The sequence below is a fragment of the Vicugna pacos genome, chromosome 11 (assembly GCF_048564905.1).
Source record: "Vicugna pacos chromosome 11, VicPac4, whole genome shotgun sequence".
Classification (NCBI taxonomy): domain Eukaryota; kingdom Metazoa; phylum Chordata; class Mammalia; order Artiodactyla; family Camelidae; genus Vicugna; species Vicugna pacos.
The window spans coordinates 2,833,202-2,859,201 of record NC_132997.1 but is presented as its reverse complement, the minus strand read 5'-3'; the positions used below and the strand labels follow the sequence as shown (position 1 = coordinate 2,859,201).

The 26,000-nt window shown below is 40.4% G+C and overlaps 1 protein-coding gene across 3 annotated transcripts in view; it reads right to left on the bottom strand.

The window, feature by feature from the left end:
• The window catches only part of LOC140699569 (trafficking protein particle complex subunit 9-like), a 206,355-nt gene that overhangs the window by 17,092 nt on the left and 163,263 nt on the right, over nt 1-26,000 (bottom strand). The window contains exon 1 of one of the 3 annotated variants that reach the window (XM_072972223.1): nt 830-939. The exons of the other annotated variants lie outside the window; for them this stretch is intronic. The gene's annotated coding sequence lies outside the window, so the exon portion shown is untranslated. Of the gene's footprint in view, nt 1-829; nt 940-26,000 lie in introns of those variants that run through there. 3 annotated transcript variants of the gene reach the window in all.

Here is a 26,000-nt window from a genome sequence, read left to right as displayed (position 1 = left end):
GGAATGTCTTCGGAGTAAAAGGGTTCTGTACTTTTACAGATTTTATGTTTTATAACATGAATAACCCGGACAGGGTCACAAATGGAACCGCCTCACAAGTGACAGAAGACAGGTGAGATGCATATAGCAACAGGTCACAAAGATGGTAAGAGCAAAGTTGTTTCTCCAAACACCCAAAAAATTCCTCCAAGAACAGAAAACTCACAATTTTGAAAGTAAAATACTATCATATAAGGAAAGAAAATAAATAATCCTCTTCATCAGGGTTTCAAGATCTGACTGCAGAGTTATTAGCAGGCTATACTGAATCCTAGCACAGAAAAATCAGATGGACTAGTGGTGAGTAAGTTCCAGGAAAACGGCAGTAATTCCTCCACTTGAAAGAGGACACACACTCACTTGTTCAAGGTGATTGTAAACAACATTCTACAGAAATTCAGAAGATTCAGGCACCGCTTCTAGATGGTGATGACACGGAAGGATGGCTTGGATGCATGCTTCTAACTGAGTCACCGGCATTCTTACACTGCAGGGGGAAACGGAGGCCCTCAGCCAAGAGCAGAGATGTTCCTGTCATGTATCCCAGGCCGTGCCTTGGGGACTCAGTGTCCTGTAGCAGTCCGGCCCCAGGCAAGGACCAGCAGCGTGGCCCACCCAAGCAGGAAGGGCACTGTGCTTGAGAAAGCCCACACCAGATGGGAGCAAGAGTGGCTGGTGGGGTTTTGTGAACCTATGAATGCTCATAGAAAAACACCTGCATACATTCAAGTGATACAATTAACAGTAGCATTCTTTTTAACAAAATTTCAAATGTCAGTGTTAATTTTACCATTCCTTTCCTCTTGTCCCCTGCACTCTGAGACAGGCTTAGGCTCTCTCACACTTGCAGCTCTGATGCAATAGTTGTGAAGTTATTTTACTTTAATGCAAGTGTCTTCGCTCCACGTGTCGCTGTGACTGTCGTCTCTTAACACAGTCAGATATCTTCCTGGATCTCTCCATGAGTTCCTTGCTCCTGCTTCTCAGATCCTGAGATAAAGAACAGGTGAAGGCACATGACTGGAAAAGTCAATGTGGACTTGAGCAAAGTCCTCAGTGACCCCCTAGGTGAGTGTTGACCACCCCTTAGCTTCGATTCTCAAAGTTCTGCCCAGGGTGACATCCAGACAGGAGGGAGTCCTGGGCCCAATTAAAATCTGTGTGGCTTGGGTGCGGGGAAATGTGCAGGAGCTGGTTCCGTAGCCGGGACCCACCACACCTCTGCTCCTCTCTCTCCCGGGGCCCCGCTGCCAACCCCCAGGTTCCCTGATCTTCTGTCCTTCTCTTCTACTCTACTTCAAGCCCTTTTCCTCTTGCTTTATTCCCTGATTATCTGCAGCAGGAGTGATTTTTCCATCACAAAATCTGAAAAAATTTCCTGCAGCTGAAAAAGAGGTCTCCAGAGGTCAATGCCCATATGGTGGTTCCTGAAGAGAGCCCCTGGTTAGGGGGACCCTCACCAACACACACAGGACATCAGGCATGTTGCAGGGTCGACCACCCCCAACAAGAGTTTGCTGTGACCCCAAGGCACGCACAGCATCCCTGCTCAATAAAGTGTAGTTGTAATTCGTTATTAAGAAGCAAAAATAAAAAAAATTTCTCATGTTTCTTACTAAAATTATTTATGAGTTAGAAAAAGAAATTGTAATAGAAAAGAACAAATTTGACTCCATGTTAGATGTGTTTGTTTGGCTTTAAAACTGTACCTTGTTTTCTAGGCTCCGACTTGCTATCTGCACCTTTTGAAAAAAAGTTGCCTTTAGCCTGAAATATCCAGGACAGCCTATTCTCCAGGCTCTGATCTTTAAGGATATTAGCTCTTCTACACTTATGTACAGATGGCAAGTTGCAAAATAGATAACCTTTCTTTTATTTGGAGGTTTTATGGGGGCACCATAATTTGACCCACATGGACAGCTGCAGGAACAAAGGATTCCAAGGAGAAACAATTCGTACAGCGAGAAGTTTGCAACAACCAACCACATCCCCGCCGCTTTTTAGTATAAAAGGAGACAGAATTCTGCTTTGGGGAAGAGAGTTCTACTGGATATCAATATGCCATTTTCTGGGTCTGCCAGATTTTCAAATAAAGTCACTATTCCTTACTCCAACATTTCATCTCCCCATTTATTGGCCTGTCATGCAGCAAGCAGAACGAGTTTGGACTTGGTAACAAAATGACTGCATTAGAGGTAGTATGTCTCCACTGTTTCCTCATTTCCAGTATGTCACAACCTATCAATTTTATATGCTGTTTAACAACACGACAAAAAACCTATTATACGGAATTGATTCCAAAGAAATAAAATTATTTCTACTCCTTCAAAACTTTTTTCTTTTCTATTTTATTTTGTGTTGCTTATTCAAAAGAAAATAAAAGTCAAATCATTTTATTTCACGTATTTTTTATAGCTACATAATGTAAATACGACAAAAATATTTAAATTGCAATAAAAATTGTTCATATATTTGTATAAAGATATATAAACCATCAATGCAGATTAGGAAAGGAGTAGATATTTACTAAAAATCCACTGCACATCCAGTCTTTTACAAGCATATCCTGGAATATAAGCTCTATTATCCAGGGGTCCCCCACCCCCATTCTCACTGCCAATTCCCTTAGTAATCAACTACCAAGGCACCAGCATAGAACCATGCGATCACTATTTTAGGTTAAATGAAGGAATTAGCTCATTCAATTCTAAAACAGAAACCTTAAAATAAATACTGAACTTATTTACAGATAAACAAATTTGGACACAAAAAAGTACAGTTTCTCCCCCAAGACACAAAGATAATAATTGGTAAAGGCAAGATTTGAACTAATCTGCCTGATTATAAAGCTAAGGTGGAAATCCCCTTCGACTGTGTAGGTCCAGCAGCACAGCCCATCACCCTATCTTTGTTCAGATCTGGCTTTAGACAGCCTGAGACAGCACCCCATTCCTATGGTACTCGAGGGGAAATGATAACAATAAGGATTTTATATTCAGTAGTTTCTTAGGTCTCAATTATATAAAGTGTCAGCAGGTCAGCAGAAAACTCTGGGAAATATGAGTGGGTCCAGAGCTTTTTGCTGATAAGAAACTCAATCTATCAGGACAGAGTGACCTTCCCATGAGTGGCCTCATGAACATAAACTAAAGGCAGCTGAAATGAAAACTAGCAAGAACATGGAAGTGAAGCAGGAAGGATCCCTACTATCCCCTGCCCAGTTAGTTGCCTCTTCACCCGCGTGGACAAGATGGCAGAAGACCCAGGTTCTTGTCCAAGTTACAACATCATGGATTCTCACCCATAAAATGTTGTGACTCTATGCTGTCTTAAGTCCTTTACAACTAAAATATGATGACACCAATATCTCAGCGGAATGTCTATGTCTCCACTTTCTCTCTTCTATTAGGAGACTATATATATGGCCACAAACAGAAATTCAATTAAAAACACCATGCACGAAGCCTGGTGAAAGTCTGTGTAAGAGACATTGTTCTCACTCTCTGTGAATGAAAACTCAGAAAAAGTGGACCTTCTCCCTCTGCAAGTGGGAGGTAGACTGATTTTGTGTGTGTGTGTGTTTGCATGCACATGTGTGTGTGTAAATCAAATAAAATATATTCTGGGATGTGCACAGTTTTTTTTATGATACTATCATTTCATGAGGATGAGCCAACCTTTAAAGTAATTTGAAACTACATTTCTGAGAGGCTCTTTTGGTGGAGGATGGGAAAGGGGAAAGGAAAGGAGGAAAGAAGTAAATGAAGCAAAGCTGTAAGAATACTGCTAGGGAAAGGCAAGACATTAATTTTGTTCTTACTTGCATCACACACAAATTAGGGACTGGCTTTCCCCCATGTCTTGTCAAGCACTGAGTTGCAGAAGTACAGGCGACAGCCCATTTCTCACTGAGCTTGTGACTGTACGTGGCATCTTATAGACACAAATTATTTAACCTGATCAAACACTCTAGCAGCAGGCTGTAATTCTCCTAATTTGAGAGACAAGAATACAGGAAGTGAAAGACGGTATATAGCTTGACCAAAGTCAGAGGACAAGTAAACTAAAGAGGATGAATTCAAACTCAGATCTGAACGCAGAGTCTGATCTTCCCACTCCCAGGGCTGGAAAATCCTTAACACAAGGCTCCCCAGCTCCTCTGCATTGTTCCTGGCACCAAGCATTTCCCATGGCGATGGTCTCCAGTTCTCAGACACAGTGCTCTGTGCAGCCAATAACTTCCATTCGACCTTGATCATCTACCTGCCACACCTACCAGGCTTCACCATACAGGCAGGAAAGCTGGCTTTCAAGTGCATACAAAGCCACCCCTGGTCTAACCTGGACTCTTCAGCAGCTTTTCCAGCATAAAGGCAGCCATGAAAGTGCTCACAGTTTGTACATGAGCCACACTACCTCTCTCCATCTGTCTCCCCACCTATACTACTTAGCTATGACCATTTTGAGAATCTTGGAAACAAATTTTTAAAAACAGAAAAGAAAGGATTCTGTAACAAGTACTTAATACTTACAATTTTAAATGAGAAGTTACAAAGTGAGTATTTACAAACCGAATCTGCCTTCCTAGGTGTCAGTTTTAACAGTTAAAAAACATAATAGCAAAAATTTCTCACTTAAAAAATTAACAAAAACATCAACAATAATCTGGAATAAACTCAAAAACAATGCCCATGTTGTACATGGAGAAAGTACAGGACTGTACTGAGGGGTAAAGTAAGAAGTGTGAAAGTAGAGACATCAACATATTGTATTGAGGAAAGCAGTTTTAAGATGTACATTCTCCTAAAGATAATTCAAAATTACTAAAAAATCCCATGACAACACTTATCTGTTTTTTTTAACTTGAAAAAATTATATTAGAATTCTTCAGGAATAATAAAGTCATAATACAAGCCAAGAAATTTAGGGATCGAAAAAAGAATCAAAAAATTCACACTGTAATATATTAAATAAATTTTTACAATATGTAAGATATAGTGCTAGAGTAAGAAAGTAAGATTGACAGAAATAAATCATGAGCTCAAAAAGAGACTCTAGTGTACATAAGTATTTTTTACAGGTGAGATTTCAAATTAAAAAGCAAAGTATGAATTTAATAATTGTCTTGTTACAATCAGAGAATACCTGGAAAAAACAAATTCTATTCCAGTCAAAATGACCGCAAGAAAAATTACAGAAAGTGATGTAAATATTAGAAAGTACTAATAAGAGCAAATACAACTCTTTGCTCATATCAATTCAGCTTCTCCTCACTGTAACAAGTACCATTATCATCTCCATCTTAGAGATTAAAAAAACCTACAGAAGAAATTTATACCATTATAAGAAAGCATTTCTAAGAATAAAACCCAAAAAGAAGACATTTACTATCTTAAGATTATTTTGGGCCACAACAATAATGAACCTACTGAACAAAATGAAAGGCAAGAAATGACAAGTAAAAGCTCTCTGATACATGTTGATGAAGACAAGGGGTTAACGTTCATAATATACATTGAGCTGTCACAAAGCAACAAGAAGCTCCCCCACTTAAATGTTTGCAAAGGACAAAAGGGATCATTCACTTTTTAAAAGTCATATGGCTAATGAGTGAAAAATGCTCAAAACCTCACTGGTCATCAAGTGCAAACTAAAATAATGAAAATCATTTTGCTCGTCATATTGGCAAATATGTTTAAAAGATATTATAGCTAGTGTCCATCTTTGAGACAACAAACTGTGAGCGATCTTTTGGAGGATGACATGTCAATGGATATGTAAACTCTGAAAAACGTGTGTGCACACAGGCTGAACTCCACTTTTAGGAATCGTTACACTTAGAAAAAATCAGTTCAAAAAGATGTACTCATCAGAACATTTACACAGCACTGTTTACAATGGTGGGAAGAAAAGCTGAAGTGAAATCATATCCAGCGATAGAGAATTGGTTACATAATTTATTCTACATCTCTTCATTCCCCACAGGAGAAGGAATTTCTAGATTCACTTGAAAGGATCCTGTGATGTATGAAGTTGTCACATCCAAGGACTAAATTTCCAGAAACCTTAGCTAAAGGAATACTCATATAAGATCACAGGAATGTTTGTACAAGAAGGATGCCAGTCAAACACCCTTTCTGACAGTGGAAAATGGAGAAAACTTAAGTGTTCACCATCAAGACAATGATGCGGTAAATCACGGCGAGCTGTGGGCACTAAAGTAGCGGCGTTTCGGCGTGGTCCAAGGCCTTGTCCACAGTACTCTCCCACGAAAGTTGTCGTTACACAAGAGACCAAACCTGCACATCAGGAGACCCCTTTACTCTATCTGAAAGGACCGGGTGAGTCTGGAGGGGGAGGACGTCTATGATATATACGTTAGTGAATAAACCGAGCTGCAGAAAACATATAGTATGGCCTTATTTTTCAATAAAGCATATATACACACACATATACATAGATTTCTCATATACGTGTATGTATGTGTGTATATATATATGACAAAGGCATAAAGGTCATGAAATATATACTCCACATTGTCAGCAGCTTTTACTCTCAGGAAAAAAGGGGAAGGGAAGTAGGGGACTTTAGGTACCACCACAGTTCTCTTTTCAGAATTTCAAGTAAGTATACTTGGAATTTAAAAGTTTACTTAAGTACAAAGTAAAATGGACGATGCCTCCACAAAACAGAATGCTATACTGGTAATTAAAAATCATGTCAGGGGAGATAGAATATTGTAGAAAAATGTGTAATAAGCCGAATGGAAAATGGAGGTCTCCACACAGTAAACATGCACACAGTGCTCGCTGGTTTTTATGACAGAGCTGATACACATTGATGAAAAGAACAGAAAATAGATGTTAAAGTGTTAATTATTATCTCTGAGTACTGGGACCAGGATAGACCCTTTTGACTCTTTTTTCAGACTTTTATATTAAATACACATTATTTTTCATCTGAAAAATGCATTTTTAGATGTCTAGTACCACACATTGAAAAAAATACATGAGTAGTTACAGAAACAAATAACTAGGAGACACCGCAGCACCGTCACACAGTGTAGAAAGGGCGATCCTGAATAACACCACGCAGTTACATAAGGACCCACAAAGTGAGAGCACCCGCTGTAACAGGCCGCGGCTCCATTCTATTTGTCAGTTGTGTCTTCAGGGCTGAGGCATTTCTGAGCACGGCCAGTGTCAGTGCTGGTGTCTGGATGGATGCCACTGGAGGTGAGGGCACCTGCAAACCGAGAGGAAGAACAGAAATAATCCTCTGCTTTTTCTGTCTTGTTTCTTTGTTACTTTTAAAGAGAGGCGTAAATAAGATAAACTGAATCTTCCTTACTGAAATTTCAGTAATGAAGCCATTTTTAAAGTGTTCACAACTTATATTCTCCCTATAACTGTCTTTTCAAAAAAGCCTCATATTTATTAAATGTTAATTAACTCAGTTAATTAACTACCTGTTGAAACCTTTTAAAAAACATGAAATGCACTACATGAAAGCACCACACATGCAGTGACTAGCTCAGCTGTCTTTACGGCAGTGCAGTCAGCCCCCACCATCCCGAGACCCTGAGCTCCTTATGCTGGGAAGAGAGCACGCTGCTTCCTCAGATGGAGAGAAACGGTAAAAGCATTTTCTGAAATCTACAGCACTGACAAAACATAACTGACAAATCCCAGGCTCCTTTGAGGCTGTCATTTTCCGTTTCTGGCCAACACCCGTCAATGAGCAGAACCACCCCATTCCCGAGTCATGGGACTCACGTGGGCAGCAGTTTTGGAGAAATTTCCAGTTATAGAATGTTAACCAACTATACATAAAACTCTGAAAAAGAAAAGATGCAATACTCAGATTTTGGAAGACACTCAAAATATTCTCCTAAGTCTTAGTAGTTGGAAAGGCTGGGCTTCTCCTAAGCCACTTATTTATTTCACAGCCAGTGAGCATCTCCCACAAATCCTGCTTCCCTGTGTGTGCTGGGAGCCTCAGGCACATTGATGCTGTCTATCTTATAAGTCACAAGGCAGAGGCGTGTGTCTCACGCCTGCAACTCTCACACAGGCTCAACTCCGAGCCTCAATTTGTGAACTTGGCCTCATTTTCTCACCTGTTTATTTGGTATCTGTTCTTCTGTAAGCTGCCTGAAGTGCTTCTTGGAACAAGTTAGAAGAATGAGTGGGTAGAGAAATGGACAGATGGACAGGTGAGAGATGGGCAGACAAACAGGGAGACTCCAAGAGAAGGGGAGCAAACAAAATTTCCTATGCAAAACCCTCTTCTAGTCAAGGAAGAAAACCATCACGAAGAAGTGTGAAGAGGCAGGTGGCTTAGGACTGTTTCCTGGATTCCATCAAAAGTCACACCACGTGATGAGAGGGTAGAAGTATAAATAATAAAAGACAAAAAGCATGCATGTTTGAAAAATATATCTACATTATGTACTTTCTAAAGAATAGATTTATATCAGCAAGGCTCAATAACACAATCTTTGGGTATTTACAGAAGTGAGAATCCCATCTCCAATCCGCAAGACATCCCTTTGGAGCACTGAGAGTCTACACGGTGTGGTCATAAAGCCGTAACCGCAAAAGCTGTGCTATCCTGCACTTACGAGGAACGAGCAGCTGTGCTCGGCCTGCCCACGCGCATCATTTACAACCCACAGCACCTCTACGGGGGAGGGATGACTAGCGAGCCCTGTCTCTGCAGGACAGAAAAAAAGTCCGGGAGAGGCTAAGCCGACCTACAAGTTCTCCATCTCACAGAACTTGTCACTCCAGAGCAGGACTCGAACTCGGCCCACGTTTGTAACCACAGTACTACCGTACTTTATGTGCTTTTTGTGTGTATAATGCATTTGTTTCTGGCATGAAAGTGTATTTAATAAATGATCGGTTGTCTTGTATATTTCATTAGCTCACAATCTTTATATTTTTGAATTGTACTCTTCCCCTGGAGAAATGAACGGAAAGAGCAGTGGTCAGAATGAGGTGGGGCTCCATTCTTTATCTGTTACCTCATCTCATCCAAGTCCCCAAGCAAATGCTCTCTTCATCTTTTCAAGAGAGGGCTCCAGTGATGGTGATTTACTCAACTCCAAAACTAAGTCTGGGGGAAGGGCACATGCAGCAACGAGAGCAGTATCACCTGTAGGAAGGCGAAAAGAGCTCAGGGGATGGCTCAATGGGTCAGCCTGATTTAATTTCAATTGATAATTCAATAACACACTCTAAAAATACTAGCATGCAATGGATTTGCTCTTTCTTGACATCTAGCAAGTTTCCACAGCCGACATGTAACATTATCAGGAACTAGTGAAAGGAAGAGTCCATAGACAAGGAAAATCAATGCCACAGGCAGGCTGAAACCCAGGCTGGAGGAAAGGAAGAGAAAGGGCATATTTAAGAAGAGGGGAAAGTCTGGGAAAAAGACATCATCACAAGGACTCTCAAGCATCATCCAGCAATCATATAATCATTCTTTCAAGAGAGAGTTACTTAGGTCCTATTTTGTGCGAGATTTTACAAAGGGCAAAGAGAGACCGCAGCGTCCATGGTGGCAGCAAGTTGCGGGGCTATAATACAATTCTAATCCTGGTACCTTGCACACTTGTCCTCAGTATAAAGGCAAAAATTAAAGTAAAATAATACTATGTAAACCATACACATTGCTGAAATAAATTAAAGAAGACCTAAATACCTGGAAAGACAAACCACGCAAATTCCTGGATCAGATGACAATATTCTTGGGATGGCAGTGCTCCCCAGAGTGAAGCACACATACAACGTGGTCTCGATCACAATCCCAGCGGGCTCCTCTGCAATAACTGACTAGCTTCTGCTACAATTCATATGGGAATTCGAGGGTCTCAGTAACCAAAACTTACTTGAAAGAGTAGAACAAAGTGAGAGGACTTGTAATTCTCAATTTCAAACATTACAACTGTATCTACAAGTGAGATTAGAGGCCATTTTTAAGTTATTATTGTGTTTATCCTTATTTTCTAAATTCTGTACAACGAATATACCTGTTAGAATAAGAAAAATAAAAAGTAAGGTATCTTTTAAAACATGCACACCGATTCATTCATTGGGAAAAATTATTTTAACTATAAAGAGGTAAACAAATATCTAGTGAAAAAGGACTACTTAAAAACAAGTGTGCATTTACAATTTTCATAAATTGAAAACTGAAAAGCACAAACACATCAAGTTTCTAGGGAGACTGGTGAAACATATTAATAATTATTTTCAAAAATTCTAATTGCACAATGAAAACACAAGAAAGGGAAAATCGTGATTGACAGGCAACTGCGAACACGTGGAGAGCAAAGGCCTTGAAATCACTGTTCCTTTAACTCTGCTACTAGCTCAATAGGAGAGGAAATTCCTCACTGAGGGGACAGTGGAATCCCATGCATAAGATAGGATACACAGTACAAACTGCAGTAGTATCGGGAGTGAATATGTTAGAAGAATTCTGAAGTTACAACATGGCTGAAAAACTATAAAAACACTGACAGACAGATTAAAACACACAGTCATACATATTATATAGAAACATGAACTCTGCTCCCATGTTGCATAGAAATACAAACATATTTGTTCATTTATGGGCACTGATTACTTTATCCCAGGTAGAATATTTCAACTAAAACAAATAATCAATATTACACTCCTATTGTCAAATGTACTTGATAAGTTACTCTGCTATGTAACCATATGTGTCTAAGATAGATCTAAAATTAGTGAAAAAGAGCTTTGTATGGTTTCTTGAATTCTTCTCAAAATTCCAAGTTTAATTTTAAAATAGATCTGAGCAGTATTTCTATATTATCTTTTCCCTTGTGAAATGAACAACACAGTCTTTTTTCAAAATTCTGTCCTTACAATGATTCACGAGCACAGTATCCTCACAAAACTGCTGGACAGCAAGTCACTATCCAGACACTGTGACCAAATAAATGAAACAGAAGGAAGACAGTGACCCTATACTGGAGTGCTTATAGTCTGTGTCAACACTGGGGTTTTTACTTGATTGGTTTGATTGGGTAGCAAAATAAAATCAATCAAGTACTTTCTTTGAGCATTCTATAAGTCATGACTGTTTTTAGTGTCATTAGCAGGAAAGACTTAAGCATGACTTGGTTAGGTCAACTAGCAACAATCATCACTGGAGAGTGAGTAATAAAGAAGTTAACTGATAGCAATGCTTCTGCCTACATGAGACCTAAAATAAATCTACACTGATATCCGAAAGGAAAATAAGGAGATGAGGTCCCCAATGAGAAAACAAACTAACAAGAAATCAAAAAATGAAAGTTATTTTCATTAATGATTCCAGGCAGTAGTGGAGCATGGTGGTGAAGATCATAAATGCTGGGGACAAACATGAGGGTCTGAAATCCCACAGCACTAGGTAGATGTGACACTGATATTTCAGTGAAATTTTCTGCATCTCAGTCTCCTATCCATAGACTGGGGACAACAACTGCACCCATCTCCTATAACGGTCCTAAGAATTAAGTTATTTTATATATAAAAGCTTAAATAAAATACCTCAGAGTTTAAATAATACCCCAAAAGCACAAGAAACAAAGAAAACAGAGACAAATTGCAGTTCATCAAAATTTAAAACTTTGCTTCAAAGGGCACCATCCAGAAAGTGAAACAACAACACAGAGGAGAAAATTTTTTCAAATCACTTATCTGGTAAGGAATTTGTATCTCAAAATGAAGAAAAAAAAATAACCTACAAGTCAACAATAAAAAGGCAACTCAATTAAAAGGTTAATAAAGTATCTGAAAAGGTATTTTTCAAGGAAAATATACAAATGTCCATAAAGCACAATGTAATGATGTTCAATAGCATTAGCTGTAAGGGAAATCAAGTCAAAACCACTAGGAGAAACCGCTTCACACTCACTACAATAGGGTATAATAAAAAAAATGGTAACAAGCACTAAAGAGGACAGAGAGGAAGCGGAGCACGCAGCCCTTGCTGGTGAGGATGTAACACAGCGTGGCCACTTTGGAAAACAGCCTGGCAGGGCCTCAGAGAGTTGAACATTTCGTTTCTGACTTACCCAGCAATTCTGCTCTCTGGGCACACAGGTAAGAGAACGGAAAACAAATATCCACATAAATAATACCACATGAGTGTTCACGGCGACATTACTCATCACAGCCAAAAACAGAAACAACCCAAATGCGTATCAGCTGATGAATGGGTAAACAGTGGGGCCCAGCCATAGAGTGGAATGTTATTCAGCAATAGCATAGCACAGAATAGTGACTAAGGCCACAACATGAGCAAACATTGAAAACGTTACTCAGTGTGAAAGAAGTCAGTCACAATAGACGTTTCCACTTATATGAAGTGACTCGATTTACATGAAATGTCCAGCACAGGCAAATCCACAGAGAGAAAATTGGCTCCTTGGGGCTGGGGGAGGATGGGGAAGATGAGAATGTCTGTTTATGCGTACGGGGCTTCCTGTTGGGGGGATGAAAATATTCTAAGATTGACTGGGATGCACAATTCTGGGCATAGAGTAAAAACCGCTGTACATTTTAATGGGTGAATTCTATTCAAACTCTTAAGAACAAAAGGACCTTGGGCCAGTATCTTCCATAGTAAATGCAAATTGCTAACTTTTATTAGAGGAAAAAGAAACTGCTCTCAGCATGAAAGCAGGAGATCAGCAAATGTGAGTTAACCAAAATTGGACAAGAGCATTTCACTTGAAACAGTTGCTGAGTGTACACGAAATATTCAGAAATAGGAAAATCACCTTGACATCACGAGGAAGCATTCTGTTTCAAATACAGATCAAGGATTCGGCAAGCCCAGCTGCCAGAAATGACCAGAGAAGAAACCTGGTTTATAAAACTAGCACCAGAGACAACAAGGAATGGTGATGAGGAAAGCAGGCGGCGAATATCTGGAACAGTTCGCTACAAATAATTTCTCCATCAAAAATTGAAAAATAAAATGAAAGTGATGAAATGATCTGTTGACCGCTCGAGAATGGGCTTCCTTCGGTGCTGGACTGTTCTTTAACCTCGATTGAGAGACTCAGGAGAATCAGCATGGCTCCTGGGGGTCCCCAAAGGACTGCCCACCAGCACGCTGACCACCATCACATCTGCCAGGTTTGAATTGCAGAGAAGAGACCAAGTTCTGAAAGGCACAGGAAATATTGACAAGGGAAGAAAACGCTGAGGTCAGTCCTGGGACAGAGGCCCTCTGAGCAGAGGCCCAAAGGCTGCAAGTGAAGTGCTGTAGACCTGGGGCAGGAAGGGATCACGGGGGAGCATATCTCAATTCTCTTCTGTCTCTGCCTCTGGTAGGAGAGATAAAGCCTGCATCCTTCTCACCTGGAACTGTGGGTTCTGGCTGGCAGAAGTCTTACTGACACGGAATGATTATTCAAGACTCTGTGGAAAAAGTCAAGAAATCGAGAGGGAGTAGGGAGCCATCTCCATGAGCCTCTCAAATGCTCCCATATTTATAGGGTATAATCAAAGGAAAACTTCGTTAACAGTTGTGAGATAGTAAGGAGGAAATTCGGGAAAGACAGGATGAGGCAGAGATTGTAGAATACACAATGAGTACAAAGGATTAGTGTATCTTTAGGGAAGTCATGGGGTGAGGGGAACAAGATACATTTTTAGATATGTTCATTAAAAAGCAGACCACCAGACCAGCCAGGTCCTTGTTTTGGGGATAATACACTATCTAACAACACACAAGCCCAGCGTTTATAGCTGAGGGTCTCGGTCCTTGCTTTACAACCAGCAGAGTGCTATCTAAAACCTCAACTACACAAGCAAAGCATTGTCTCTGATTTTTAAGGCAAGGAGTCTGGAGTGAGGATGCACAGGAACTTGCTTATAAAGCAGTATCAAAGCATATTTTTTCTTCTTAAAATTCAGAGGCGACTGGGGTGTGTTACAATTTGTTAACCCAATCATCTGCTTCCACATGGAACCATTATGGAGGACACCCTAGGATGAAAATCCTGGATGTGGGTCTTTTCCTGCCATCTTCAGCCACTCTATCAGGGTCTAGGCACATCCGTGAATAACGATCCTACAGTACCACTCACTCTCTTAACTCCTGGTGATTGAAACTTAATTTTAGCTCTACACAACTTAACGTAGAAAAGTTTCAGCAATAAAAGATATAATATTCCATTTATATCTCATCATATTACTGATTTTCTGATTGCTCTAAGCTGCTTCTACTTGGTAAAGCACCTCATTCTGAAGCTGAATTCAGTAATTTCCATTGTGTATTTCTAGCCAGTTTGGGCTCGCTAAATTCTTTTGGTCAAATATCGATACACTTAATTGATTTCTTTGTTTATCAATTTCAGCCAGGAGGAGAGGGAGTGTCACTCTTTTCCTCAGCCCACCCTCAACTCTTTTCCCATCAACTCAGGCCTCCTGAAAACAAAACAAAGTATTTGTTTCCCTTCTACTCTTTCCACAAACCCAACAGGAAACATCAGCCTGGAGAAAGAATTCAACACAAATGTTAAAACAAAAATCTATAAACCTGAAACAATACCATCTCCGAATCATGATACACAATGACATGAGAGTAAGTGTGTCAGGCACAAAGCATGCGGGAGCCTGACTACCTGATTTCTATTCTTCAAAGGAAGGAAGGTTTTCGTATTTTTTATTATCATTCTTGGTCATTGTTTCTGATTATGCCAAAAAATAATTTATGAAATAATTATGCACTGCAATAACTGATTTTTATTGTATCAATTTTAGAAGGCATTCAGAGGGGATAGGAAAACCCACCTCTGTAAAATATGCAAAATTTCTTCCCCTGTTAAGAACACGTATACAAAATGCAACAGAGAATTCAAATTCTTGTGGAGAGGAGCAAAAGCCACAGAATCAAATCAAAGTCATTACAATGAGTCAATTTAAAATTCACTGGACAAACATGCTCAATGCATACAAATAATTTTAAAGGCACACTGCAAACCATTCACTTAATGATCTGCAGGCTAGAGGAAGAATTTCACTCTTTAACAGACAACAGAAATCAATAGGGTGCCCCACCAAACAAGGAGCAATGAACAATCAGGTTTTTGACAGTTCTGATAAATCAGCATGTTCTAAAGATCAAAAATCAGAAATTTTAAACATTCATTCAAACCACAATGAAAAAAGCACTTAAAGAAAAAAAGAAAAGAAAGTAAGCACATAGATCATTTCAACAGAACAATGAGAATTTCTTGTACCGCTGGAAGAAAGAACAGGCTATAGCCTTTTACTTGAAAAGAGACTACTTTAAAAAATAACTGCTAAAACACATTTCATCATTCATGTTGCCTTTAAAAATCTGAGGTACTTGTATCTGATCAGAAAAGCAATTCTGAGTAATAGTATGTTACAATTCAGTGCCAGTTTGCTTTAGAAGAAAAGAGAAAAGTTACTGTTTCTAATTCTGCACAAAGTTTAAAGAACCTCCCTGCCTCTATCTCCTCCCATTTCTTAAGCTCATGCTCCCTAACCCTTCTGAAACAAGTATGAGAAAGTCTTATTCCCAATATGCCAAATGACAACTGAATATCAATTTATTAGTGTAAATATATGCCAACACCTTGAAATGGAGGAGAAAGGTATCAGAAGTCTATATGGAATTTCTTTCTACCTTCCTGAAATCACACAAACCAACGTTCACACAGACACAGACACAGACACAGACACAGACAAATACCCCCTGGATTACTGGGCACTTCACAAGCTTAGTACTTACAAATTGTAGAAGGTAACTTTGTAGTTACTTTAAAATACAAAACTGTCAGCTTTTGAAAGCCTTCATCATCTGCTAAACCATCCAAATATCAAAGAGACCCAATTAGCCTTCGCTGTAGAATGTAATTTCCCTTGATGGCAAAACAGACTCTAAGAAGTACTGGATCAAAGATTCGTGTTTATCACTACCTATGATCGTTTTTAAGCACATTAACAGATTCAGAAATGTATGTCTCAAAAACATTTATTCCTATTGAAATAGTATACGTGTTCAATTGTCTATACAGTGACTAGGTCCCATGATGGTGTTTAAGAGCTATTTTGTGTATAGCAATATTTACTTTCAAGTGCAGAAAAGGAGGGTGTGTATTACTCAGTTGTAGAGCACCTGCTTAGCATGCACAATGTCCTGGCTTCAGTCCCCAGTACCTCCAAAAAAAATAAATAAAAATAAGTGCATATTTAAAAATAAGAATAAAGTTATAAAAAATGCAGACTAAAAACCACTGCAATCTAGGTGCTACAATTATACTAAAAAAACAAGTGTTTCTATCAAATATTAACTATATGCCAATCACAGAGACAACCACAAGTCACACATGAAGCATCACGTGTGATTCTCAGCAACCCTACTAAGTAGACACGGATGAGAAACCCGGCTCTGCAGATGAGGAGACGGAGCTCGGAGGAGCCGGGGACGCTGACCGTCCTGCTCCCCGTGACACCGTGTCAGCCCAGGGCAAGCGCTGACAGAGCTGCACTGAGGGGACACCCAGCTGCATGGAACCTTGGGGCACTGGGGAGTCCCAGAAAACACTAAAAACTTTTCAGTGAAAAACCAGCTAAAATATATTACACTGTGCTGCATCCTTTAAACAGGGAAAGTGACTGAGACCTTTTTGATGCCTCCGTGTCCTTTCTGCCATTATCAGTTACTTGCCCTCACAGTGTGACCAGTGATGATCTGGACCCCATATGAAGTGCACTCAGATGGAAGAGCTTTTAAAGCTGTTTTATGAAGTTTGTAAGACTGTCTATGACTCACAAAGGCGGTCATCCATCACTTCTCACCGGTGTGGACGTACCACCTGAAAGCACTCCTTTCTGCTTTTTAAAATCCCTTCATCTACTCCAGACTTTTCAACAGCAAAGAAGTAGCTCAACCACAGACAGTGGACAGCTTTTCACCAAATGGACTCGAACAGCCCATCTGACAACCTGGAAGCCCTTGTCTTCTATTAAACCCACTTCCAGGTACTTCATCATTTTCTGATTGGTGGACTCGGCCTCTGACTGGCCTACTCAGACAGCTCCCAACCTCACATCCAGGGGTGGGAGAGGACCATGCTGTTGGGGAAAATCAGTGAGGAAGCTGGACATCCTCCAGCCACGTCTGCACGGGTAGAAGTGCCTCAACGTGCTCAGAAATTATACCGTCATCATCCCTGGGCTCCCATGGACTGGTTTCACATTAACCAAACTCATGAGACACTGATGCAAGAAAACCAGAAACTTAACTTTTTAATGTAACAGAAGATGTGAATCTATGAACCAGACTGAAATATCAGAGTTCAACCATGAGTACATTTTCTCCTCCACGGCCCAATCACGGGCAGGCAGTCACATGGCAAGCATGGACAGAAACGGAGCAGGAAGGGTTTCTAGATTAATTCAATGGAGTATATTTCTATTATACGAACAGATCTACTGCCCAGAAGTCAATTAACGCCAATCACGGTGCACTCTCCGTGGACAGTGGCCAAGACATGACTATGAGCTCCTGTGTAACACTCCTTTCCCTGTCCTTTCTAGGCTAACTGATGCACAGAGGTACAAAGATTCAGGGATGCCGATAATGCTAAACACCCAAAGCCCATCTCTGGGAACCTCAAAACCAGACAGCCAGGGTTTAAATACCAGCTCTGCCAATTACTAGTTCTGTGATTTTGCCAACTTAATTACCCTCTGTGTGCCTCAATTTCCACACTGTAAAACTGGGATAACAATCAAACCTTCCTTACTCGCTTGTTGAGAAGATTGAAGGATTCATTTCTGTAAAACTCTCAGAAAAGAATGTAGCACATTTTGGGTGTTCAACAAATGTCAACTTAATATCAAATTGTTTTACAAGTCTCCCCTCTAATCATCTTATGTGTTTCCTGGCTAGCCTAAGTCCCAAATAAAATCCTTATTTCTCCTTTTATACACTCTTGGGGAGCACCCTTATGTTCCATCCAACCACCTGTTTAAACTGAGGGAGTAGATGTCTCCTAACCACTCCTCTGGGCCATGGAGAGTGCTTCTCCATTCACACCCCTGGCCTCTGGCCCACAGCTAGCACTCATTACACTAACAGAGTGAGGTGTGAGTCCGGGGAGACAAGCAGGGCATGTGAAACCCTTCCTTTCACTCCAGTGTTGGTCACCATTGGGAAGCACGCGGGATGCTCAGCTCCATGGCAGGAAAGCCCTGTGCATGAAAGGGCAGGTCTTCTCAAGGGAAGGCTCGCTGTGGCCCAGAGCTACATGGGACAGGGTGATTCTGTATTTCTGGGACACAGTATCATGACACGCATTTTCCCACAGCCTTGAAGTTCATGGAGAACGTGGCTTCATCAGTAACAAAGAAGACATTTATCGCCTGTATACTCTTTTGTGTCATCTCTCAGTAGGCTGCTGGAGACAACATGTGTATAAGTATTGGATCTCCTTAAACCCCAAAATATATGAAGTAACAAATAATTCTGTGGCTTAACGTTGGTTTAGGGCGACTGTGTAACAGTTCTGACTCTGCTGATGCTAAATTATGGGTATAGGAACTATGGAACCTCCTCAAATATCTTTCATCATAAAACCATCTCTTCTTATTTTCCTGTTTCTTAGTAATTGCCAAAGACTCTCAAATGATGGCTTCACACAAAACAGCAGCTAAAGTTTAAGAGCCCTCTTGACATACACACTGTGGTAAACACTGCACATAATTTCTAATTCTCACAATTCTACAAATCAGATACGAATGTCCCTATCTCACAGACGAGGGAAAAACTCAAAACGAACTGACTCAGGCTCAAGTGGCTCAGTGGCAGCGCGTGCAGGCAAACCATATCAAAAACTACACCCCTTCGTATATGTACCAAATCTCCTACCACCAATTAACACACAGCGGCGGGGTCAAAACTCAGGGAACTCAATACACTTTTCACCTTTAAGGTCCTCCAGATGCCGCTTCTAGCTGTTTTATAAAATCCCGGCTCACTGGTTTCTAATACTAGAAGAAAAGCCCGATTTTGCTATTGTTTGCACAGCAAGTCTGAAATGTTCACAGTGAGATGACAGAATAAATCTAAGATATAAGCAGAATAACTTTTCCAGTTAGACAGACATAATGGACATTGGGCTATTCTGAAGCATTAAGTAAAGTAATCAAAATAAAATAACGTTGTTTAAGCCTTCTTTTACAAACAGGAAAGTTAAGACTGTAAGAATGTGCAACAGTGCCACCTATGGCTAAAATGACCTTCCAGGTTACCGGGAAAGATGCAACACAAAAATTGCCTGTAGGATCAGTAACGAGAATCAGATAAATAAAAGTGCAGCACATGCTGCACTTTGATTCGGGGGAAAGGAGGGATATTCAGTATTTAATCTGATATTGCTAATACTCCTGAATATAAACAGAAGACATAGGCTCATGGAAACTCATCTTAGAAGAGGAAAGAATCCAGTTCAGCCACTTCATTTTACAGGAGGGGAAACTGAGACATGGGATCTGTCCTCCTGGCAATCAGCAGCAAAGCTCTCCTATGCCTCATGTCTTGCACTGTAGCAAAAACCAACAGATCTGTATTAGGCCTATATTCATAAAATTCACGTTTGTATTTTTCCAACAGTAGGTTATCTAAGTATCTTGCAAAATACTAAAAGAGCCAGGATATCATACAATTTTGTTGCCATACAAAAACATTTATTTACATAATAAAACAGCATGAGCTTTATTCTCTCTATTAAAAAAGTGACATGTCAAATCAATATTTTGATATTTTAAACCTGTTAAGAATGTAGAAAAAAATCAAAATTTTCTTTAATCACAAAATAGAGGAGCTTATTCCCTGAAAATGATCAATATGGATTTTACTAAACTTAACGGATCTGGTCAGAATCCCACGAATTTAAATGTCTGAGTGGATGGTTACACGGCAACATAAATTCTGATTTGTAACAATACATATTCTGTGTAAATAATCTTCAAGGTCATCTGATTAAGGCAATTTAACTAGTCCCTGTCTCACTAGAATGATACAGATTTCATTAAAACTTCATACTACACCAAAAAAAATAAATGAATCCTTGTTACTTTAAACCATATTCAAATATATCATACAAATACATATTGAATATGTATCAGAAATAAGCGACACTCTTTAGTATTCAGAGTTGATCCTTCTAAAATATCTGTCATTGTGACAGCACACTTTTTTTAAGCACCTCTTGGGTTCTTTGTATACAAGGCATCTACCTCTCACAGTCAGACAAATTAAACGATATTACTCAAATTTCACAAATGAGGAAATGTACTTAAGCCATGAAAATAACGTACATATTCATCAACAGGAAAGAAAAGAGTAAAGACTTTTCTTACAATATTCACTGACAATCTTTTCTTCCATATTAAAACTACATAAAACCAATTCAGTCATTGTAAGTATTTCTGTCAAAAAGGGCCACAAGAGAAAAACAAGCAACATCATTAGCAGTGGTTGGACTTTAAGAGCTCACTTCTCTTTTGCACTATAATTATTTTTAATGTTTTGTTTTTAGTGCTTACAGAGCACTAAAATAAAAATAACTTTTTATGTAATTACCTGAGAATTAAAAATTTGTGAAAATGAACAATTTTAATTTCTGCCACTCTGTCTCAACTTCTCAATGGTGTCTCTCCTTTCAAGGCCTCATCAGTCTGAGATCACTAAACTCGGCCATTTATGGAGTCACAGGTGTTCGGGTAACCACTTAACGGGAGGCTGATAAGAGGAGCAATTAAGAATGCATTCTGTGCAGCCTGGGTTCCAGCACCGAGCTAGCCACAGCCTGCTGTGTGTAATTTGGGACAAGCTGCCCCATCTCTCAATCCCTCAGCTGCAAAAAAGGAGACACTGATACCTACAATCAAACACCTGCTATGAAGTAAAACATGAGGAAAGCATTTTAGCCTTAGGTAGGTGTCCACTCACAGCGAGTTTGGTCATTATGATGATGAGGATGGCTGTTAACAAATTAAGCTCGACCAAACAGGAGAAATCACCTTAAAGGAGAAACATTTTAAGTCAATGAGCATTTCCTTTTGGATGAATTGCAGAATATTCTAATGATTTTTTAATAAACCAAATTTTGTCCATTAATTATAGATTTACAGGTTCATGGACAAGTCTCCAGAAAAAGAATTAGAGGCCTCTTACCTCTGTAAACTAAGAAAGTAAATTTTAAAAAAAATCACGGAGGAGATTATACCTCATTTGGGAGAGTATGTGCTTAGCATGCATGAGGCACTCAGTTCAGTCCCCATTAACTCCATTTAAAAACATTGTTTTTTAGGAAATGGAAAATTAAAGCAAAAAGATGGAGGAATACAGAATTTTTTAGAGACTCATCTAAGATTTAAGATGGGGAAAAAACCATCCATTTCTCAGAAGAAATCTTGAGGACTATGTAAACTGGATCTGAGATGTCTAGTCCTTTAACATTATTCAAGAATTCATATTACCAAGTCTTAAAATTACCTGATAACGCACAGTGGTGATACTGATCATAACAGCTGCCATCACGGATCGAGCTCCGGCTAGGACTGCTCTGTTCTGACATCTCTGCCCCTCAGGCCTCACCAGGATGAGAGCACTAAATTCGGTCATTCAAGAGCATCTTTTGTAAGTCCTCCATTTGTGCTTCTGACTCTCCCCTCACCAGCTCCTCTGAGGGAAGCACTGTTATCATCTTCCCCACTCACAGATAAGGCCACTGAGGCAGAGACTAAACCCGTTCCAGGTCACATTGGCAATAAAGGACTTCTGTATTTCTGCTGTTTGCTTTTGACAAAGGAATCTGAGATATCAATTCAAGGCAGACTGTTAAATAATCAAGTCTGTCAGGTCTTCACCTCAAAGAGCAGATACTATAAATTCCTGATGTAGGATGAGGCTGCCGCCACAAACTGACTCAGCTTGAAATTAATATCCAAGATGAAGCAGCGGATACACGTAAATATTCACAATTGTCAACTCTGCTCACGGGTCTGGGCCCTTCACTGCCTGAACGGGGGTGCAATCCCCACCCGTGTCTGGGAGAGAAGCGCGGCTCTTCCCCGGCTCACCCAGGCTTCACGGGGTATTTCCCCCCACAGACTGGCCTCAACGATTAAAAGATCTCAAGATTTTTACACCATGCAAATCTAAAAGACATTTCTGCAGATGGAGCACTTTCTCAGGCTTAAATCTTTTTTGCCTACATTCAGCCAGGGGGAAAAAAGAAACATGACTCTACAAAGTCTCTGACCCGCACCACTCACAGGAGTAGAACGGCCAGAGCAGAAGATGGTTCTTCACATTGCAGGATGAGAAAAAAATAAAGATGCCCCGACAACAGGCACTCCCAGAGACAGTGCTCAGCAGTCTTCTGCACACTCACGGTTGTGCAGTCCTAATCACCTTCTATTTCCAGAACACTTCATCACCCCCAAAGAATCCCCCTGTCACTAGCAGTCACTCCCTAATCCCCCTCCAACCAGCTCCTTCCAACCATCACCTGCTCTCTGCCTCTGCATGTGCCTATTCTGGGCTTTTCATATCACTGAAATCAACAATATGTGGCCATTTGTGTCTGCTTCCTTTCAATTAACATGCTGTTATCAAGGCTTGTACATTTTGAAGTGGTATCAGCATCTCTTTCTTTTTTTTTTTTTTGAAAACTTTAAAGATTATTAGAAGGTGGTAAGTACTATCAGCAAGAGTAGAGTGGAGCATAAGTGATTGGGTTTCAAAGGGAAAAGGGTGGGTTGAACAGTCAAAGTGGACTTCCCAAAACAGGTGGCATTTTTCATTTTCCTCTTCTTTTTTGTCTTTTTTATTCACTCTTACGTGTGAATAATGTTCCACTACATGGAGATACTACATTCTGTTCATCCATTCAGCAGCTATTTAAGGACGAGGCCAGAAAAATGAGTGTAAGAGGTGACTAGCATGGATGGCATTTAAGCAAAGGGCAAAATGTGCTTTCAAAAAAATCCAACAAAGAGAGGCACAAGGAAATTCAGTGTGTTTCTGAGCAAAGTGCTTGCTTGCTTCGGCAGGACTACTGTGCAGGGCTGGGGTGGATATTGGCAGGAGTCACGGTGAGGGAGTCAACTAAGACTCCCCACTGCAAGCAGCTCAGCCAATCCTCCTCCCTCATCCTGTATTGTTAGAGAAATGTTTCTAGGTTACTCTTATTTCAAGTAATAGCATTTTAACTGCACATCTGATCATCTCCATCAGATCACATTATCTCCAAGCCACAGAAAATCATTCACTGACCGGAGCAGCTCCAGGACATAAAGGTGAATGATCAGGGAGTCCTGCAGCATTCCAGCCTGCAGGCACAAACCCCACATGTACCCTGGTGATGTCCAGAAAATAAAATGCATGGAAATTTCTCACTGCTGGTACACGACATCTGCCCTCAAATTGCCCCAAAATCATGCTGGCAAAGCACTACTCAACCCTCTCACTATAAAAAAACCAAAAAGCTAAGAAGGCAAATTTAGGCTCTTGCATTGAAAACCAGCAACCATCACTGCCAGTATCTGAGCAGGAATGCTCCTGACTTCGAAAACCACTGCGCAGATACTTTTCAAGCGTGAAACTCATATATGTATTCCAAATAGATGATATTGCAGTAGGATTTTTCTTTTCAAAATTTCCACTTGCAACATTAGCACAAGAAAATTTATGTTTAGGCTTTAAAAAATCATTTATCCTCCACTTTCTTAGTTTTGAACTTATTATTATTTTATAAATGGAGTTATGCTGTGTATTATAAACCGTTTGATTTCTGAAAACAAGACCTTTATGACCTCACTATTTCAGAGCAAATTTTAACGATTCTTTGAGAGGTGGGACCTGGGGCGCTCACTAACAGCTCTTTAAATACTGACAAGGATATGCTATTAAGTAATGCAAAGGCTCTAACTCCACATTAGCTCAGAAAGCAAAGAAACTACACCAAAGACTTCCTTAAATATTTTATATATTCGTATTCTTTTGAATATTAAAATTCTTAAAAGATGATTTTTTTTGAAAAAGACAACAGCTGTTTTAAATTTCCTCTCACCAAGAAAGCAATCTTTGTCAAGAATAAAAACCCCTATGGAAATCGAAATGACAGGACGTTTCTAGCTAAGTGAACATCCAGATCTGAACACAAACCTAAATCCAATCAGATCTCACTTGAACGAGCTCAACAAAGTCCTGGGCAACCCTGGAAATTAGCTCTTTTGTTCCAAATGTTGGCTGAGCTAAGATAATCAAACAAGGAAGGGAAAGAGAGAAGACGAAAGTCCACCTGGCAGCCTCCATCAGTTTTCTTCCAGCCACAAGGTGCCTCTAGGGCGGCCCCGCTAACAAGCCCCCCATAAAGAAAGCCGGCATCCACACTGCCCCTGCCGTCCCCAAGTAGCCCCGATGCCCATATTCCAGCCTGTGAATGGTCTTCTAATGATCCCCCATTTGGTGGCACCTACCCCCTCATCCCCGCTACACACACAGAGCCACGGCAGCCTTCCCAAATCACAAATTTGATTACATCAACCCCACTTCAAATGCTTCAGAGGCTCCCTGTTAGAGTTCTAGCCCCACCCCAGACCCTGCTTGCCCAGCCTCACCTCAGTACACAGGTTCCCAGTGACCTCAGGGGTCCCCTGACATGCTCCTCCCTCTCACTTGCCTCCAGGCTCATTTTGACTGTTTCCCAAGGAAGCCTTCCTTCCCTCCAACCTCCATAATTTGTTCCTCTCTTCCTAGAGCTTTCTAGGCTAAGTCAACTTCTGACAATGCTAAGCTCTCAAGAAGCAAATACATTTTGCTTATTATCGTGGCTATACCCTCTCTCCCCTATACTCACAGAAGTGCACGTGTTATGAATAAATGAATGACGGGTTGGGTCTCAAAGGGACTGACATACCTGCTCTCGCCCATCCCGATCCTTCTGTCTGTAGAATATCAGAAGCAAAACCTGAAGTACCTTCCCTGAGGGTCACTTTCTGTTGACACCCTTCACTGCCTACTGTGTCAGTTCTAGTAAAACTCAACTTATTCCAAAGCCCTACACCCCAGACTCTCTCCAGTGTCCTCCCAAGCAGGGGCTCCCTCCACCGTGGACTGCATAGGGCACTCTCCCCGGGTCCCCACGCCAAAAGCCTCCAGGCCTCTGCCTGGGCTGCACCTGCGACCTGAGCCACATTCTTGACTCCTCCTGGCTGACTCTTACTCTGTCCTCACAACTGAATTTAGAGCCCATTTCTTCCAGGAAGTCCTCTCTGATAATGTCCTTTAGGTCTTGTCTGGGCTCTATCTATAGCAGCAATATATGGAGACCAACTGGGTGCCTGCTCCTAATAAGACCACGAACCCTTGGGGGCCACGTGGGAAGGAGTGAGAGATTACAAGAAGGATGGGGAAATCAAAATGCAAAAATCACAGCCCAAGTCCCAAATTCAAGGATACTTTCTCATAAAAAAGTATAAACTATTTCACACGTGTCCAATTTGGCTACTATTTTTGTGGCTTGTGGACAGCAAGAACTTGGTGTTCTAGTCCAAAACCTAGGTTACATGCAAAGAAATGTATATATTCATATCCAAAGGAAACAAGAGCTGCTCAACAACAGTTTGCAGTTAGAACTGAAAGGAAATTTGATAAAGGCAATCTCTCTCTCTCTCTTCTTTCTTTTCTGGAATCATATAATTTTAGAAGTATTTGCGTGACTAACAGATGGCTACAGTCCGTGATTTTGCACAGGAGTGTTTGGGGCTTAGGAAGCCCAGATTAGATTCACTCTGTAAATGAAATCACACCAACAAACTGATAGGTGCCGTGGTGGTGGAGCTGATGTTCCAAAGCAGGCAACCTTATTCTGTAAGAGA